Genomic DNA, 13517 nt, shown 5'->3' with positions numbered 1-13517 from the left:
TCTCTCAGGTCGCTGAGGTGCCCATGGGCCATCGACGGGGAATCCTATACGGGGAGGCGGGAGGTGGTCGTTGGACCGAGTGCGGCGGCCAAGGTAGAGTTCCCTGGTCGAGCAGCTATGACATTCGCCTCTATGGCTGGTGGGTCAGCATGAGCGGTCTCCGGCGTGCTCTTAGGCGATGGTTGGTGGCGGCGGCTGTGGATCTGATCCCCGCCCAAATCCATCGCAGTGTGGCCCTTGGCCGGCTGGAGAAGCATGGAGGGATTGGTGAGGGCGGTTGACGGAACTCGGTCGATGTTTCGGCGCGTGCATGCGTCTTCACGACGAGGCTCTGCGTGGATCCAGTCAGCAGCGGAATCGGGTGGCACGAATGCCGGTGAAAATCGTTCTGACTTCGGTCATGACGGTGTCTTTTACGTCATTTCCTTGTCGAGACATCGTCGTTGTGATCAACATCACCTCGCTCAGGATGCTCCAAGGGAAACTCTAGGTCTGGGTCTCCTAGATTGGATGATCTCAACGCCTTTGGTGCCATTTTCCCTCCTAAGGGCATCGTTTTGGAGCAAGTGTTGGCTAGAGAGGCCAAGAGGTAGAGAGGTGTTTTATCTACCGCATCAACGACGGCAGGTCTCGGCGGCGTGGCACAGTGGAGTCTCGGGGGGAGACGCATGTGGATGAAGGCACACAGGGTGGTGGCGATGTCGGGCGTCATGGTGACGTTGACGACAGTTGGGCCCGACAAGGTCAATGTGTTGATCCCTCCTGAAGATGGGACGACGAAAGTTGGTGGCGGCGGATTCTAGAGTGTGGGCATGCGATGCGCGTTGAGGGTCTGCTAGATCGATTGGTGCTTTCGACTCCCAGTGGGGTGGCTTGGCGAGGCCACCGGTTTAGATGATGTGTGTTGGTGCGAGGTCAGGGCACATCATTAAGCTAGCAGGTGTTGATGAGTGATATTTTTACACTCATTTCACCTTTGTTTAAACCGAGATATTTCATTAAAAAGAGATATTCGCTCTGATATTGGTACTAATGACCAATGAATGCAAAGGATTCCACAAATCCTCTCTTTGATGTGTTTCCACGGGAAATGGGCTAAAAAGGAAGGAATCATGTGTGGAAATGAAAATGGAAGAAGAATGGGCGAGGAAGGAATCACCAGGAGACATCTACGCGGGAACAGTAGAAAAGACGGTGTTCCATATGGTGTGGATTCCGAGGCAGATTGTCCAACCCAACAACTTTCGTTAAAGGGACCCCGTCAAAATGTGAACAGAGAGACGAGCACGGAGCACAGAAGCCAGAACCTCTTCATCATCATCCTCATTTGCAAACCCTAGTCGCCGCCATCTCCATTTGCCATCTCCACCACCACCATAGTGCTCATCCATCCCATTCATACTTGTAATAGTGCATCGCACTAGGCATCCATTGTAAAACTTATTGCAATCAATCAATCTCAAGATGTGTTCTTCATTGTTTTTCTTCCCGCGATCTGATCTCCACGTGTGAGTAGTTCGGTAAGGTATGGGTTGAGGCATAAGTCTTGCAACCCGAGGTATTTGTTGATGGGATCGACGGAAGACTTTGATATAACATCCCATATGTGTGAAATAAAATTGTTCCGTGAAAATGTCTCTTGTTCGTGATCTTCATCCCTAGAGGTACCTAGGATCATGGAGATCGAGCAACGGTGAGGCTCGGAGCAAGGAGACCATGAAGTGTTATACTGAACACCGGTGACGGTAAGGTTTAGTAGGGTAACATGGATCATGTCCTTGGGGAGAAATGAGGTGTAGTCATTAAATTCCCAAAGCTCTTGTCTGATTTCATTATCTTAATTATCGAGGTAACCCCGTGCGACGGATAGGACCTGCGGTAGGACAACTGATTCTTGATGCAGGACTCGTGCTGGTCAAGATATTATTTGGACACATCCCCCACTTCGATTTGTAACAAGCACATCTCGATGGGTGACTTCTAGTGCAGAAACTAATATCATATCTGGTCTCATCGCAAATACAAGGTTGCAAGCATAAGACCTCATACCCATACCTCTTTTTATTATAAGTGTTTGAATCACTATTTGCTTGTTGATCCAGTCAAAAGCTGGATTTGAGACTTTGATGGAAGCTTGCTAGAGACCATCGCGTCAAGGGAATCTTCTTCTCGTGGGTTCGATAATCCAGGGTCACCTCTGAAGAAATAGGTGTGGGATACTCTTTTCTGTTCCAATACTGGATCAATAAAAAGGAGATATCAGGTGTAGCGACGGAGGTCACTAGGAAGAGGTCGGTTGATCAATGTATTTGTTTTTTAGGCTCCATTGATACTATAAGAAAGATGGTTGTGTGCATCGTTCGATGAAGAGTCCGGTGGTCTCAGCCTTCTTTTCGAAAAAATGAAACACTAACTAATTGTATGTGCATTGCAACGAGGGCATACACATTCTAATGGTTTAACATCAATCATGTCTAACATATACCTTTAGAATACTCATATATATTAGGTGGTATTACCGATCCGATTTACCATTAAATAATTCCTCCTCTTCACCAACCCATCGATCTTTCTCTAAAAAAAATTGGTTAACCTGGAAGAAATAAACACAGTGTATAGAGGGAATGGAGGGAACGATGTGTTGGGGAACGTAGTATTTCAAAAAAATTCCTACGATCACGCAAGATCTATCTAGGAGAAGCATAGCAACGAGCGGGGAGAGTGTGTCCACGTACCCTTGTAGACCGAAAGTGGAAGCGTTTATCAACGCGGATGATGTAGTTGTACGTCCTCACGATCCGACCGATCTTAGCACCGAACGTACGACACCTCCATGTACAGCACACGTTCAGCTCGACGACGTCCCTCGTACTCTTGATCCAGTTGTGGCCGAGGGAGAGTTCTGTCAGCACGACGGCGTGGTGACGGTGGTGATGAAGTTACCGGCGCAGGGCTTCGCCTAAGCACTATGACGATATGACCGAGGTGTGTTTCTGTGGAGGGGGGCACCGCACACGGCTAAGAGAAACTTTGGCCTGCCTTTGGGGTGCCCCCCTCCCATGTATATAAAGGGGGTGGGGAGAAGGAGGCCGACCAAGGTGTGGCATGCCCAAGGGGAGTCCTATGCCAATTAGGATCCCCCCTTTCCTATTCCCACAAGGAGAAGGGGGAAGGAGGAGGAGAAGAGAAGGAAAGCCCTCCCCCCCCCCAACCCTAGTCCAACTCGGTTTGGGCTAGGGGGCGCGCGCCACTCCTTGGCCTGCCTCCTCTCTTCCACCACTAGGCCCATGAGGCCCAATAACTTCCGAGGGGGTCCAGTACTCCGAAACTCATCCGAAACGACCCGAACCATTCCGGTGTCCGAATGTAACCTTCCAATATATGAATCTTTATGTCTCGACCATTTCGAGACTCCTTTTCATGTCCGTGATTTCATCGGGACTCCGAACAAACTTTGGTACGTCAAATCACATAACTCATAATACAAATCGTCATCGAATGTTAAGCATGCGGACCCTACGGGTTCGAGAACTATGTAGACATGACCGAGACACATCTCCGGTCAATAACCAATAGTGGAACCTGGATGCTCATATTGGCTCCCACATATTCTACGAAGATCTTTATCGGTCAAACCGCATAACAACATACGTTGTTCCCCTTGTCATCGTATGTTACTTGCCCGAGATTCGATCTTCGGTATCATCATACCTAGTTCAATCTCGTTACCGACAAGTCTCTTTACTCATTCCGTAATGCATCACCCCACAACTAAACCATTAGTCACATTGCTTGCAAGGCTTATAGTGATGAGCATTACCGAGAGGGCCGAGAGATACCTCTCCGACAATCGGAGTGACAAATCCTAATCTCAATCTATGCTAACTCAACAAACACCATCGGAGACACCTGTAGAGCATCTTTATAATCACCCAGTTACCTAGTGACGTTTGATAGCACACTCAGTGATCCTCCGGTATTCAGGAGTTGCATAATCTCATAGTCATAGGAACATGTATAAGTCATGAAGAAAGCGATAACAATAAACTAAAAGATCATAGTGCTAAGCTAACAGATGGGTCTTGTCCATCACATCATTCTCTAATGATGTGATCACGTTCATCAAATGACAACACATGTCTATGGCTAGGAAACTTAACCATCTTTGATTAACGAGCTAGTCTAGTAGAGGCATACTAGGGACACTCTGTTTGTCTATGTATTCACACATGTACTAAGTTTCTGGTTAATAAAATTCTAGCATGAATAATAAACATTTATCATGATATAAGGAAATATAAATAACAACTTTATTATTGCCTCTAGGGCATATTTCCCTCAGTCTCCCACTTGCACTAGAGTCAATAATCTAGATTACACAGTAATGATTCTAACAACCATGGAGTCTTGGTGTTGATCATGTTTTGCTCGTGAGAGAGGCTCAGTCAACGGGTCTGCAACATTCAGATCCGTATGTATCTTGCAAATCTCTATGTCTCCCTCCTTGACTTGATCACGGATGGAATTGAAGCTTCTCTCAATGTGCTTGGTTCTCTTGTGAAATCTGGATTCCTTTGCCAAGGCAATTGCACCAGTATTGTCACAAAAGATTTTCATTGGACCCGATGCACTAGGTATGACACCTAGATCGGATATGAACTCCTTCACCTAGACTCCTTCATTTGCTGCTTCCGAAGCAGCTATGTACTCCGCTTCATACTTAGATCCCGCCACGACGCTCTGCTTGGAACTGCACCAACTTACAGCTCCACCATTCAATATAAATTCGTATCTGGTTTGTGACTTAGAGTCATCCGGATAAGTGTCAAAGCTTGCATCGATGTAACCGTTTATGACAAGCTCTTTGTCACCTCCATAAATGAGAAACATATCCTTAGTCCTTTTCAGGTATTTCAGGATGTTCTTGACCGTTGTCCAGTGATCCACTCCTGGATTACTTTGGTACCTCCCTGCTAAACTAATAGCAAGGCACACATCAGGTCTGGTACACAGCATTGCATACATGATAGAACCTATGGCTAAGGCATAGGGAATGACTTTCATTTTCTCTCTATCTTCTGAAGTGGTCGAGCATTGAGTCTGACTCAACTTCACACCTTGTAACATAGGCAATAACCCTTTCTTTGCTTGATCCATTTTGAACTTCTTCAAAACTTTATCAAGGTATGTGCTTTGTGAAAGTCCAATTAAGCGTCTTGATCTATCACTATAGATCTTGATGCCCGATATATAAGCAGCTTCACCGAGGTCTTTCATTGAAAAATTCTTATTCAAGTGTCCTTTTATGTTATCCAGAAATTCAGTATCATTTCCGATCAACAATACGTCATCCACATATAATATCAGAAATGCTACAGAGCTCCCACTCACTTTCTTGTAAATACAGGCTTCTCCAAAAGTCTGTACAAAACCATATGCTTTGATCACACTATCAAAGCGTATATTCCAACTCTGAGATGCTTGCACCAAACCATAAATGGATCACTGGAGCTTGCACACTTTGTTAGCACCTTTTGGATTGACAAAACCTTTTGGTTGCATCATATACAACTCTTCTTTAAGATATCCATTAAGGAATGCAGTTTTGACATCCATTTGCCAAATTTCATAATCATAAAATGCGGCAATTGCTAACATGATTTGGACGGACTTAAGCATCGCTACGGGTGAGAAGGTCTCATCGTAGTCAACTCCTTGAACTTGTCAAAAACCTTTCGCAACAAGTCAGGCTTTGTAGACAGTAACATTACCGTCAGCATCAGTCTTCTTCTTGAAGATCCATTTATTATCTATGGCTTGCCGATCATCGGGCAAGTCAACCAAAGTCCACACTTTGTTCTCATACATGGATCCCATCTCAGATTTCATGGCCTCAAGCCATTTTGCGGAATCTGGGCTCATCATCGCTTCCTCATAGTTCGTAGGTTTGTCTTGCTCAAGTAACATGACCTCCAGAACAGGATTACAGTACCACTCTGGTGCGGATCTTACTCTGGTTGACCTACGAGGTTTGGTAGTAACTTGATCAGAAGTTTCATGATCATCATCATTAGCTTCCTAACTAATTGGTGTTGGAATCACTGGAACTGATTTCTGTGATGAACTACTTTCCAATTTGAGAGAAGGTACAATTACCTCATCAAGTTCTACTTTCCTCCCACTCACTTCTTTCGAGAGAAACTCCTTCTCTAGAAAGGATTCATTCTTAGCAACGCATATCTTGCCTTCGGATCTATGATAGAAGGTGTATCTGAAAGTGCAACTATCCCTGGGTGATTTTGGTAATTCCTAACAACATATAGCTCATTGAGCCATTGCTATTTCAAGATAAATATTTCAGGAAAGCTCAATGATTGGCATGGCATGGATTAGGAATGTGGAGCCCTCAAAATGCTAAGGACATATATTGGCTCAAGCTCAAGACTCTACATTTTACTTTTAGTGATCCAAGGTCACATTGAGTCCATAGGAAAAGCCAATACTATTAAAAGGGGATGAGGTGTTACTTAATGGCTTACTTGCTCAAAATGCTTAGTGATATGCTCCAAAAACCCTCAACCACTTTCTCATATCCACATATGTCCCAAACCAAAAGTCAAACTCGGCCCCACCGAAACCTTCTATCCAGCGCCACCGAGTTCAGTTGTCATAGCCACTGCCACAAAACCCTAGTCATTTCGGTCTTACCTATAGGGATATCGGTCTCACCGAGATGGGATTGCAAACTCTCTGTTTCCCTTCATAACGTTTCAGTCCAACCGAGATGAGTGATTGGTCCCACCGAGTTCGCAATACAAACTCCCTGTTTCCCTTTCGTAACATTTCGGTCTCACCGAGATGAGCGAATCGGTCCCACCGAGTTTGCCTGACCAACTCTCTGTTAGTTTATTACCAAAATTGGTCCCACCAAGTTTGTGTAATCGGTCTCACCGAGATTACGTTATGCCCTAACCCTAATGAAATCGTCCCCACCGAGTTGACATGTCGGTCCCACCAAAAAGCCTAACGTTCACATTTTGAACTAGATCGGTCTACCGAGTTTCGTTATTCGGTCCCACCGAGTTTGGTGATTTGTGTGTAACGGTTAGCTTTTGTGTGGAGGCTATATGTACCCCTCCACCCACTCTTCATTCGTGGAGAGAGCCATCAGAACATGCCTACACTTCCATCATACATTTTATGAGAGAGAGCCACCTACTCATGTGTTGAGGTCAAGATATTCCATTCCAACCATATGAATCTTGATCTCTAGCCTTCTCCAAGTTGGTTTCCACTCAAATCATCTTTCCACCAAGTCCAAATCTGAGAGAGAGAGTTGAGTGTTGGGGAGACTATCATTTGAAGCACAAGAGCAAGGAGTCCATCATCAACACACCATCTATTACCTTTTGGAGAGTGGTGTCTCCTAGATTGGTTATGTGTCACTTGGGAGCCTCTGTCGAGATTGTGGAGTTGAACCAAGGAGTTTGTAAGGGCAAGGAGATCGCCTACTTTGTGAAGATCTACCCTAGTGAGGCAAGTCCTTTGTGGGCCACGACCATGGTGGGATAGACAAGGTTGCTTCTTTGTGGACCCTTCTGGGTGGAGCCCTCCGTGGACTCGTGCAACCGTTACCCTTCATGGGTTGAAGTCTCCATCAATGTGGATGTATGATAGCACTACCTATTGGAACCACGCCAAAAAACTCTGTGTCTACATTTGCGTTTGCTCCCTCCAAACTCCTCCATTTACCTTCATATGCAATGTTTTACATTCTGCTGCTATACTCTTAGACTTGCATGTCTAGGTTGGTTGCTTGACTAGTGCTAAGTTGCTAAAACCTGCCAAGACTTAAAATTGGGAAATGGCTAGATTTTTATTTGGTCAAGTAGTCTAATCACCCCCCTCTAGACATACTTTCGATCCTACAAGTGGTATCAGAGCTACGGTCTCCATTTGCCTTGATTTCCATAGCTTTTGGTGATCATAGCCTTGGTTTCACAACCTAGGAGAGTATGGTGTCTAGCAAGGGAAATTACCACCGTAGAGGTCCTACTTTGATGGTACTAATTTTGCTAGTTGGAAGCATAAGATGAAAATGCATATTCTTGGACATAACCCCGCCGTTTGGGCCATTGTGTGTATTGGCTTGCAAGGTGAATTCTTTGATGGGAGAGAACCGAACCGTGAAGCTACCTCGGAAGAGTTGAAGATGCTGCAATACAATGCTCAAGCTTGTGATATTCTCTTCAACGGATTGTGCCCCGAAGAATTCAATAAAATCAGCCGTCTTGAGAATGCAAAGGAAATTTGCGATACTTTGGTTGATATGCACGAAGGTACCGACTCCGTCAAGGAATCCAAATTGGATGTGCTTCAAAGTCAACTTGACAAGTTCAAAATGAAGGATGGTGAAGGTGTCGCTGAAATGTACTCTAGGCTTGCTCTCATCACAAATGAGATTGCCGGCTTAGGGAGTGAAGAGATGACGATAGATTCATCATCAAGAAGATCCTAAGAGCCTTGGATGGAAAATATGATACTGTGTGCACATTGATCCAAATGATGCCCAATTACAAAGATCTCAAGCAAACAGAAGTCATTGGAAGAATTGTTGCGCATGAGATGTCACTCAAGGATAAGGAAGAGCTTCACAACAAGTCAAGTGGTGCTTGCAAAGCCTCATGTGATGCTCCCACGTCATCAAGTGAGAAACAGGTCTTCAATGAAGAATTGAGCCTAATGGTGAAGAATTTCAACAAGTTCTACAAGAGTAGAAGCAAGGAAAGAAGTTCCAAGTCAAGGTCCTACAATGACAAAAGATCTTCAAGTCGTGATGTAATTGCTACAATTGTGGAAGACACGGACACTACTTCAATGAGTGTACGGCTCCCTACAAAATAAGAGAAGATTCTCCTAAAAGAAGAAGTATAAGAGAAGAATCACCACCAAGAGAGAGAAGGAGTAGAGATGATCGTTATGAACGAAGAACCTCTCGAAGAAGCAAGGATTCAGAAAGGAAGGACAAATCATCAAAGATCTACACCAAATGAAGACATCAAGCTCACGTTGGTGAATGGGTATCCGACTCCGACTCCGACCATCACTCTAAAAGAAGTTATCACTCTGACTCCGAATATACTCAAGATGAAGGTGTTGCTGGTCTAGAACTTGTGTCAACCAACTCCTATGACATATTTGACTCACCAAATGAAGGAATTGGAAGATGCTTCATGGCTAAAGGCCCAAAGGTATCACACCCCAAGTATGTTGATTTCAATAGTGATGAAGATGATTTGCTAGGAGATGATGATTTACTTATTGACAACTCTAGTTATGAAAACTATGATGAACTTGCTATTAATCATGCTAATCAAGATAAAACGAATGACAATGATAAGAAGGAGATTGAGCGTCTAACTAAAGACCTAAACACTCTGAAGTTAGCTCATGAAACTACCTTGGAAGATCATCAAGAACTTTTAAAGACTCATGAGAAGCTACGCTTTGAAAAGCTCAACCTTGAGCAAGAGCATGAGTTCTTAAAAGCAATCAATGATGATCTTTGCAAGAAAAGTTCTTCTTATGTTACCAAGCGTTTGCTCTTGTCTACTTACATGCCACAAGTAAAATCTAGCAACAAGAGTAAGAAAGATTCTTCATCTAGTAGTAACAATAATCATGCTAAGTCCAATATTGTTGCTTCTAGTAGTTCTCTTGATTCCACTAACGATTCTCTTAGCCAAGTTACACTTGAGCAAGAAAATAGCTCATTGAAGGGAATTATAGAGAAAGGTGTTTACAAGAGCCTTGCCGGAAGTAAGCAATTTGAGGAAATTGTACGCAAGCAAGGAAGACACTGGAAGAATCAAGGTGTTGGTTTTGAACGAAAGTTCAATGCCAATGGAGTTGAGCGGGAAGAAGATCAATACCCCAAGATAAAGTTTGTTCCCCAACAAGAGAAGTATGATCCTACCTCTTTCCAATGAACACAAGCTCAAGATGATCTTCCACCACAAGACCACAAGCAAAAAGGCAAGGACAAGCTTCAAGAGGAGATTGATGCATTTGAAGAAGCTCCCAAGGCCTTGGTCAAGTGGGTTCCAAAGACTACATCAAGTTCTACTTCATCAAGTACAACTACAACTCCATGGATTCCCATCAAGATGATGTGAATCCCAAAGAAGAAGTAACTAGAGAGTTCTTAAGGGTGAGTTCGCCAACATACTTCACTCATATCCTTTGGCGAGAACATGTGCAAACAACTTCCACATCTTGCACTAGTTCAAGGAGTCACAAACCCTCTTGTTGGTAAGACAAGGGACAAGGTAACCTAATGCTTTCATGGACATCATCTATGTGAACATCACTCTATGTCTATGGATATCCTTATTTGTTCCTTGTGGGACTAACCGTGTAGGTATTGAAAGTGCAACTCACTCCAATGGATTGCTCCAAATGATCTACATCAACATTGAGCGTCCACATCTTCAACACCTACATGAAGTCATCATCGATAAAACCCAAGGTTAGTTCATCCCTCTCAGGGGGGATATCACATCTAGGGGGAGCTTTACTCTAACCAATTGAGCTAAAGCAACTCTAATGATGTGAACACAACAATGCTTTATGTAAAAGTGGTAACCCCACTTGTGCTTAAACGATGAGTATGACCTATGATCAAATGTTCTCATTTGATACTCATATATAGATGACCCAGTCATCGCCAATTGCTTGATAGATGCTAGAGTGTTTGTGCATGCTTTGTCACATATTTCATTTGCCATTTTATTGTGTGAGCATGTTGGTTGCATATTTTACTCATTCGAGGACACCCATTTGTTGTTTTGATTGTTTGGCTTTTTCTCTTTTGCCTAATGGATGGACAAGAATGCCTAAGAACATCCTCTAGCTATCTATGCTCTTCTCGTCTCAAACTCTATTCATGCTACATCACAAAGTTTGATCAAGTCAGATTCGAACCACTCTGTGTGAGGAGCACTCGGAGTCCCCGATTCATCATAGACTTAAACTTCCAAAACCTCTTTGTGCATTTCGGTATGACAGAATCATCCACTTCAGTCACACCGAGTTCAGTAAGTTGATCTAGGTTTTCTATCTCGGTGCAACCGATTTGAAATTTTTGGCCACACCGAGTTGAAGTAACCGCTTGCGATTCTGCATCTCGGTGCCACTGAGTTGTTCCACTCGGCCACACCGACAGGGTTGGGATATATAAACCCACGAGTGAGATTTTGGAAATTTCTTCAAACTCCTCAGCCTGCGCGTGTGTCCTGCTCTGCCTCCTCGGGTCTCCGGATCATCTTCTCACCGTCAACGACCTCCCGCCGCTGGTTTCCATCGCCATTAACGGATTTCTGCTCCGCCGTTGCCGCCGTAGCGAACCTCCGCCGAACTAGGGTATGGGTTTGACTCTATGTGCTAATTCCTTAACTCTGATTCATAGCACATTGCTTTCCCATGATCTTTACCATGTCTGAGAACAATCTACCCACAGAAAACATCCCTTAGGTTAGATTTGATTTGAAAATTTAGGTTTAGGTCTCCGCCGAACTCATCTCGGACCGACCGAGTTGGAGAAATCGGTCTCACCGATTTGGCTTAGGCCATTGAACATGCGTTTTTGGTTTGACCGAACATTGCAAATTGGTGCGACCGAGTTCGACTCTCTGTGAAACCTAGCAATCTCAGTGCCACCAAACTGTGACTCAGTCTGACCGAGTTCACTAGTTTAGGTTCCAAAATTGCTTCGGTATCACCGAGTTTGACAAATCGGTAGCTCCGAAATGCTTTGTGTGGAGAACTAAAACTAAGTTTTAACTCATCTGTTTTGCAAAAACTCTGCACTTTGTGATGCTCATCCACTCTACCTCATCTACATCTATTCACAGGGTCTGCTGTCAGTGAGATTGCCAAGATGTCTGACCAGAGTGACAGTCAGAACATATCTGAAGAACAAGTGCAATTGAGTGAGGGTTCAGCCTCAAGCAGCTATGATGAGGGCAGCAGGAGCACACCTAGTAACTTACCCAAGGCAGCCACTAGAGCAAGGAAGAAGAGAACCTCAGATTCTGAGGATGAGGACTATGTGGGTGTTGAGGATGAGGCCACCTCAAGGAAGAAAGTCTTGAAGAAAGAGTATGGCACAGTTGCTGCAACAAAGCCAGGGTTGAACAAGAAGGCACCTGCCAAGAGAATCCCAATGTCAAAGCCAAGGAAAGTTCCAATAGGAGAAACCATGAAATTCACCATAGAATCAAATGATGGTGAAGCAACAGGAGATGGCAAGAAAAAGAAGAGGGCAAGAACCACTACTGCAAAAGTTCTTGGAAAGTCAACAATGGTAAGAGATTCAGAGGAAGAAGAAGAGGATGTTGCACCAGCACCCAAAGCTCAGAAGGTTATGGGAGATGCTATCAAGTTAGGGGCTGCTCCATCAAAGCCCAAGACTGCTCCCAAAGCTCAAGCCCAGAAGCCCACTAAGCCTAAGAGAAACACTAGAAACATTCCTGCAGAAGAGAAGAACAAGGCCCCAGTGCCTCAGGCTGAAGAAGAGGATGATGAAGACCTAGTGCTAAGGAAACTGAAACCCAAGGTTCCAGACCACAATGATGCTCATCAAGTGGCTGAGGACATGCACATTAGAAAAGATGCTGGACTGAGATTGTGGAGACAATCTGATCCCTATGCTGTGAGGAGGAGGACTGCAGTTGACTACAAGTTTCATACAAAAGAACAACAAGACTTCTATGAGACTATTTTGCTTGACAAGAAGCCAATTGTTTGTGACATGAGATGGGTTGATTGGGAATACATCAAGGAGAATGAAGATCACTTACCAGGAGTATATGACAGCTTCAAAGCATGTGGAGTAGATAAGTTTGTTGGGCAGAAGCTCACAAAATGGAATGATGAGCTAATTATGCAGTTTTATTCTACTACTCACTTCTATCCAGATGGGAAGATAGTATGGATGTCCGAAGGTACAAGGTACCAATCTACTGTTGAAGAATGGGCTGGATTGATCAATGCTCCAGAAGAACATGAGGATGACTTGGATGTGTATGCCAAGAAGAAGAAAGACCACAACACTATGGCAAACATGTACAAAGAGATCCCCGATAAAGCTTTGGAGACACACAAGCTTGGGTCCGTACATTACTAGTTGTCTGGTTTGCCTACCATCAACACCATCCTAAGGTACACCTTGCTACCCAAGTTAGGAGATCACAAGATGATCAGAGGACATTCCATCAACCTGTTGCAAATCTTCGATGTTCCTCAAAAGTTTAAAGTCATGAGCCTGATTGTAGAGACAATCAAGAGGACAGTTGCTGACCAAAAGAGAAGTTGTGGGTATGCTCCACATATTCAGGAGCTCATGAATTCTAAGATGGGCACATGAACATACTTGTTGGACAAAGAGCATTTAGCCTTGCTCCCAGAGTTTGAAGATAATGAAGTTGTCATGAATGAGAATGAACCTTCATCAGCTC

This window comes from Triticum dicoccoides, chromosome 7B, assembly GCF_002162155.2.
Source record: "Triticum dicoccoides isolate Atlit2015 ecotype Zavitan chromosome 7B, WEW_v2.0, whole genome shotgun sequence".
NCBI lineage: Eukaryota > Viridiplantae > Streptophyta > Magnoliopsida > Poales > Poaceae > Triticum > Triticum dicoccoides.
Note: the sequence above shows the minus strand (reverse complement) of the source record.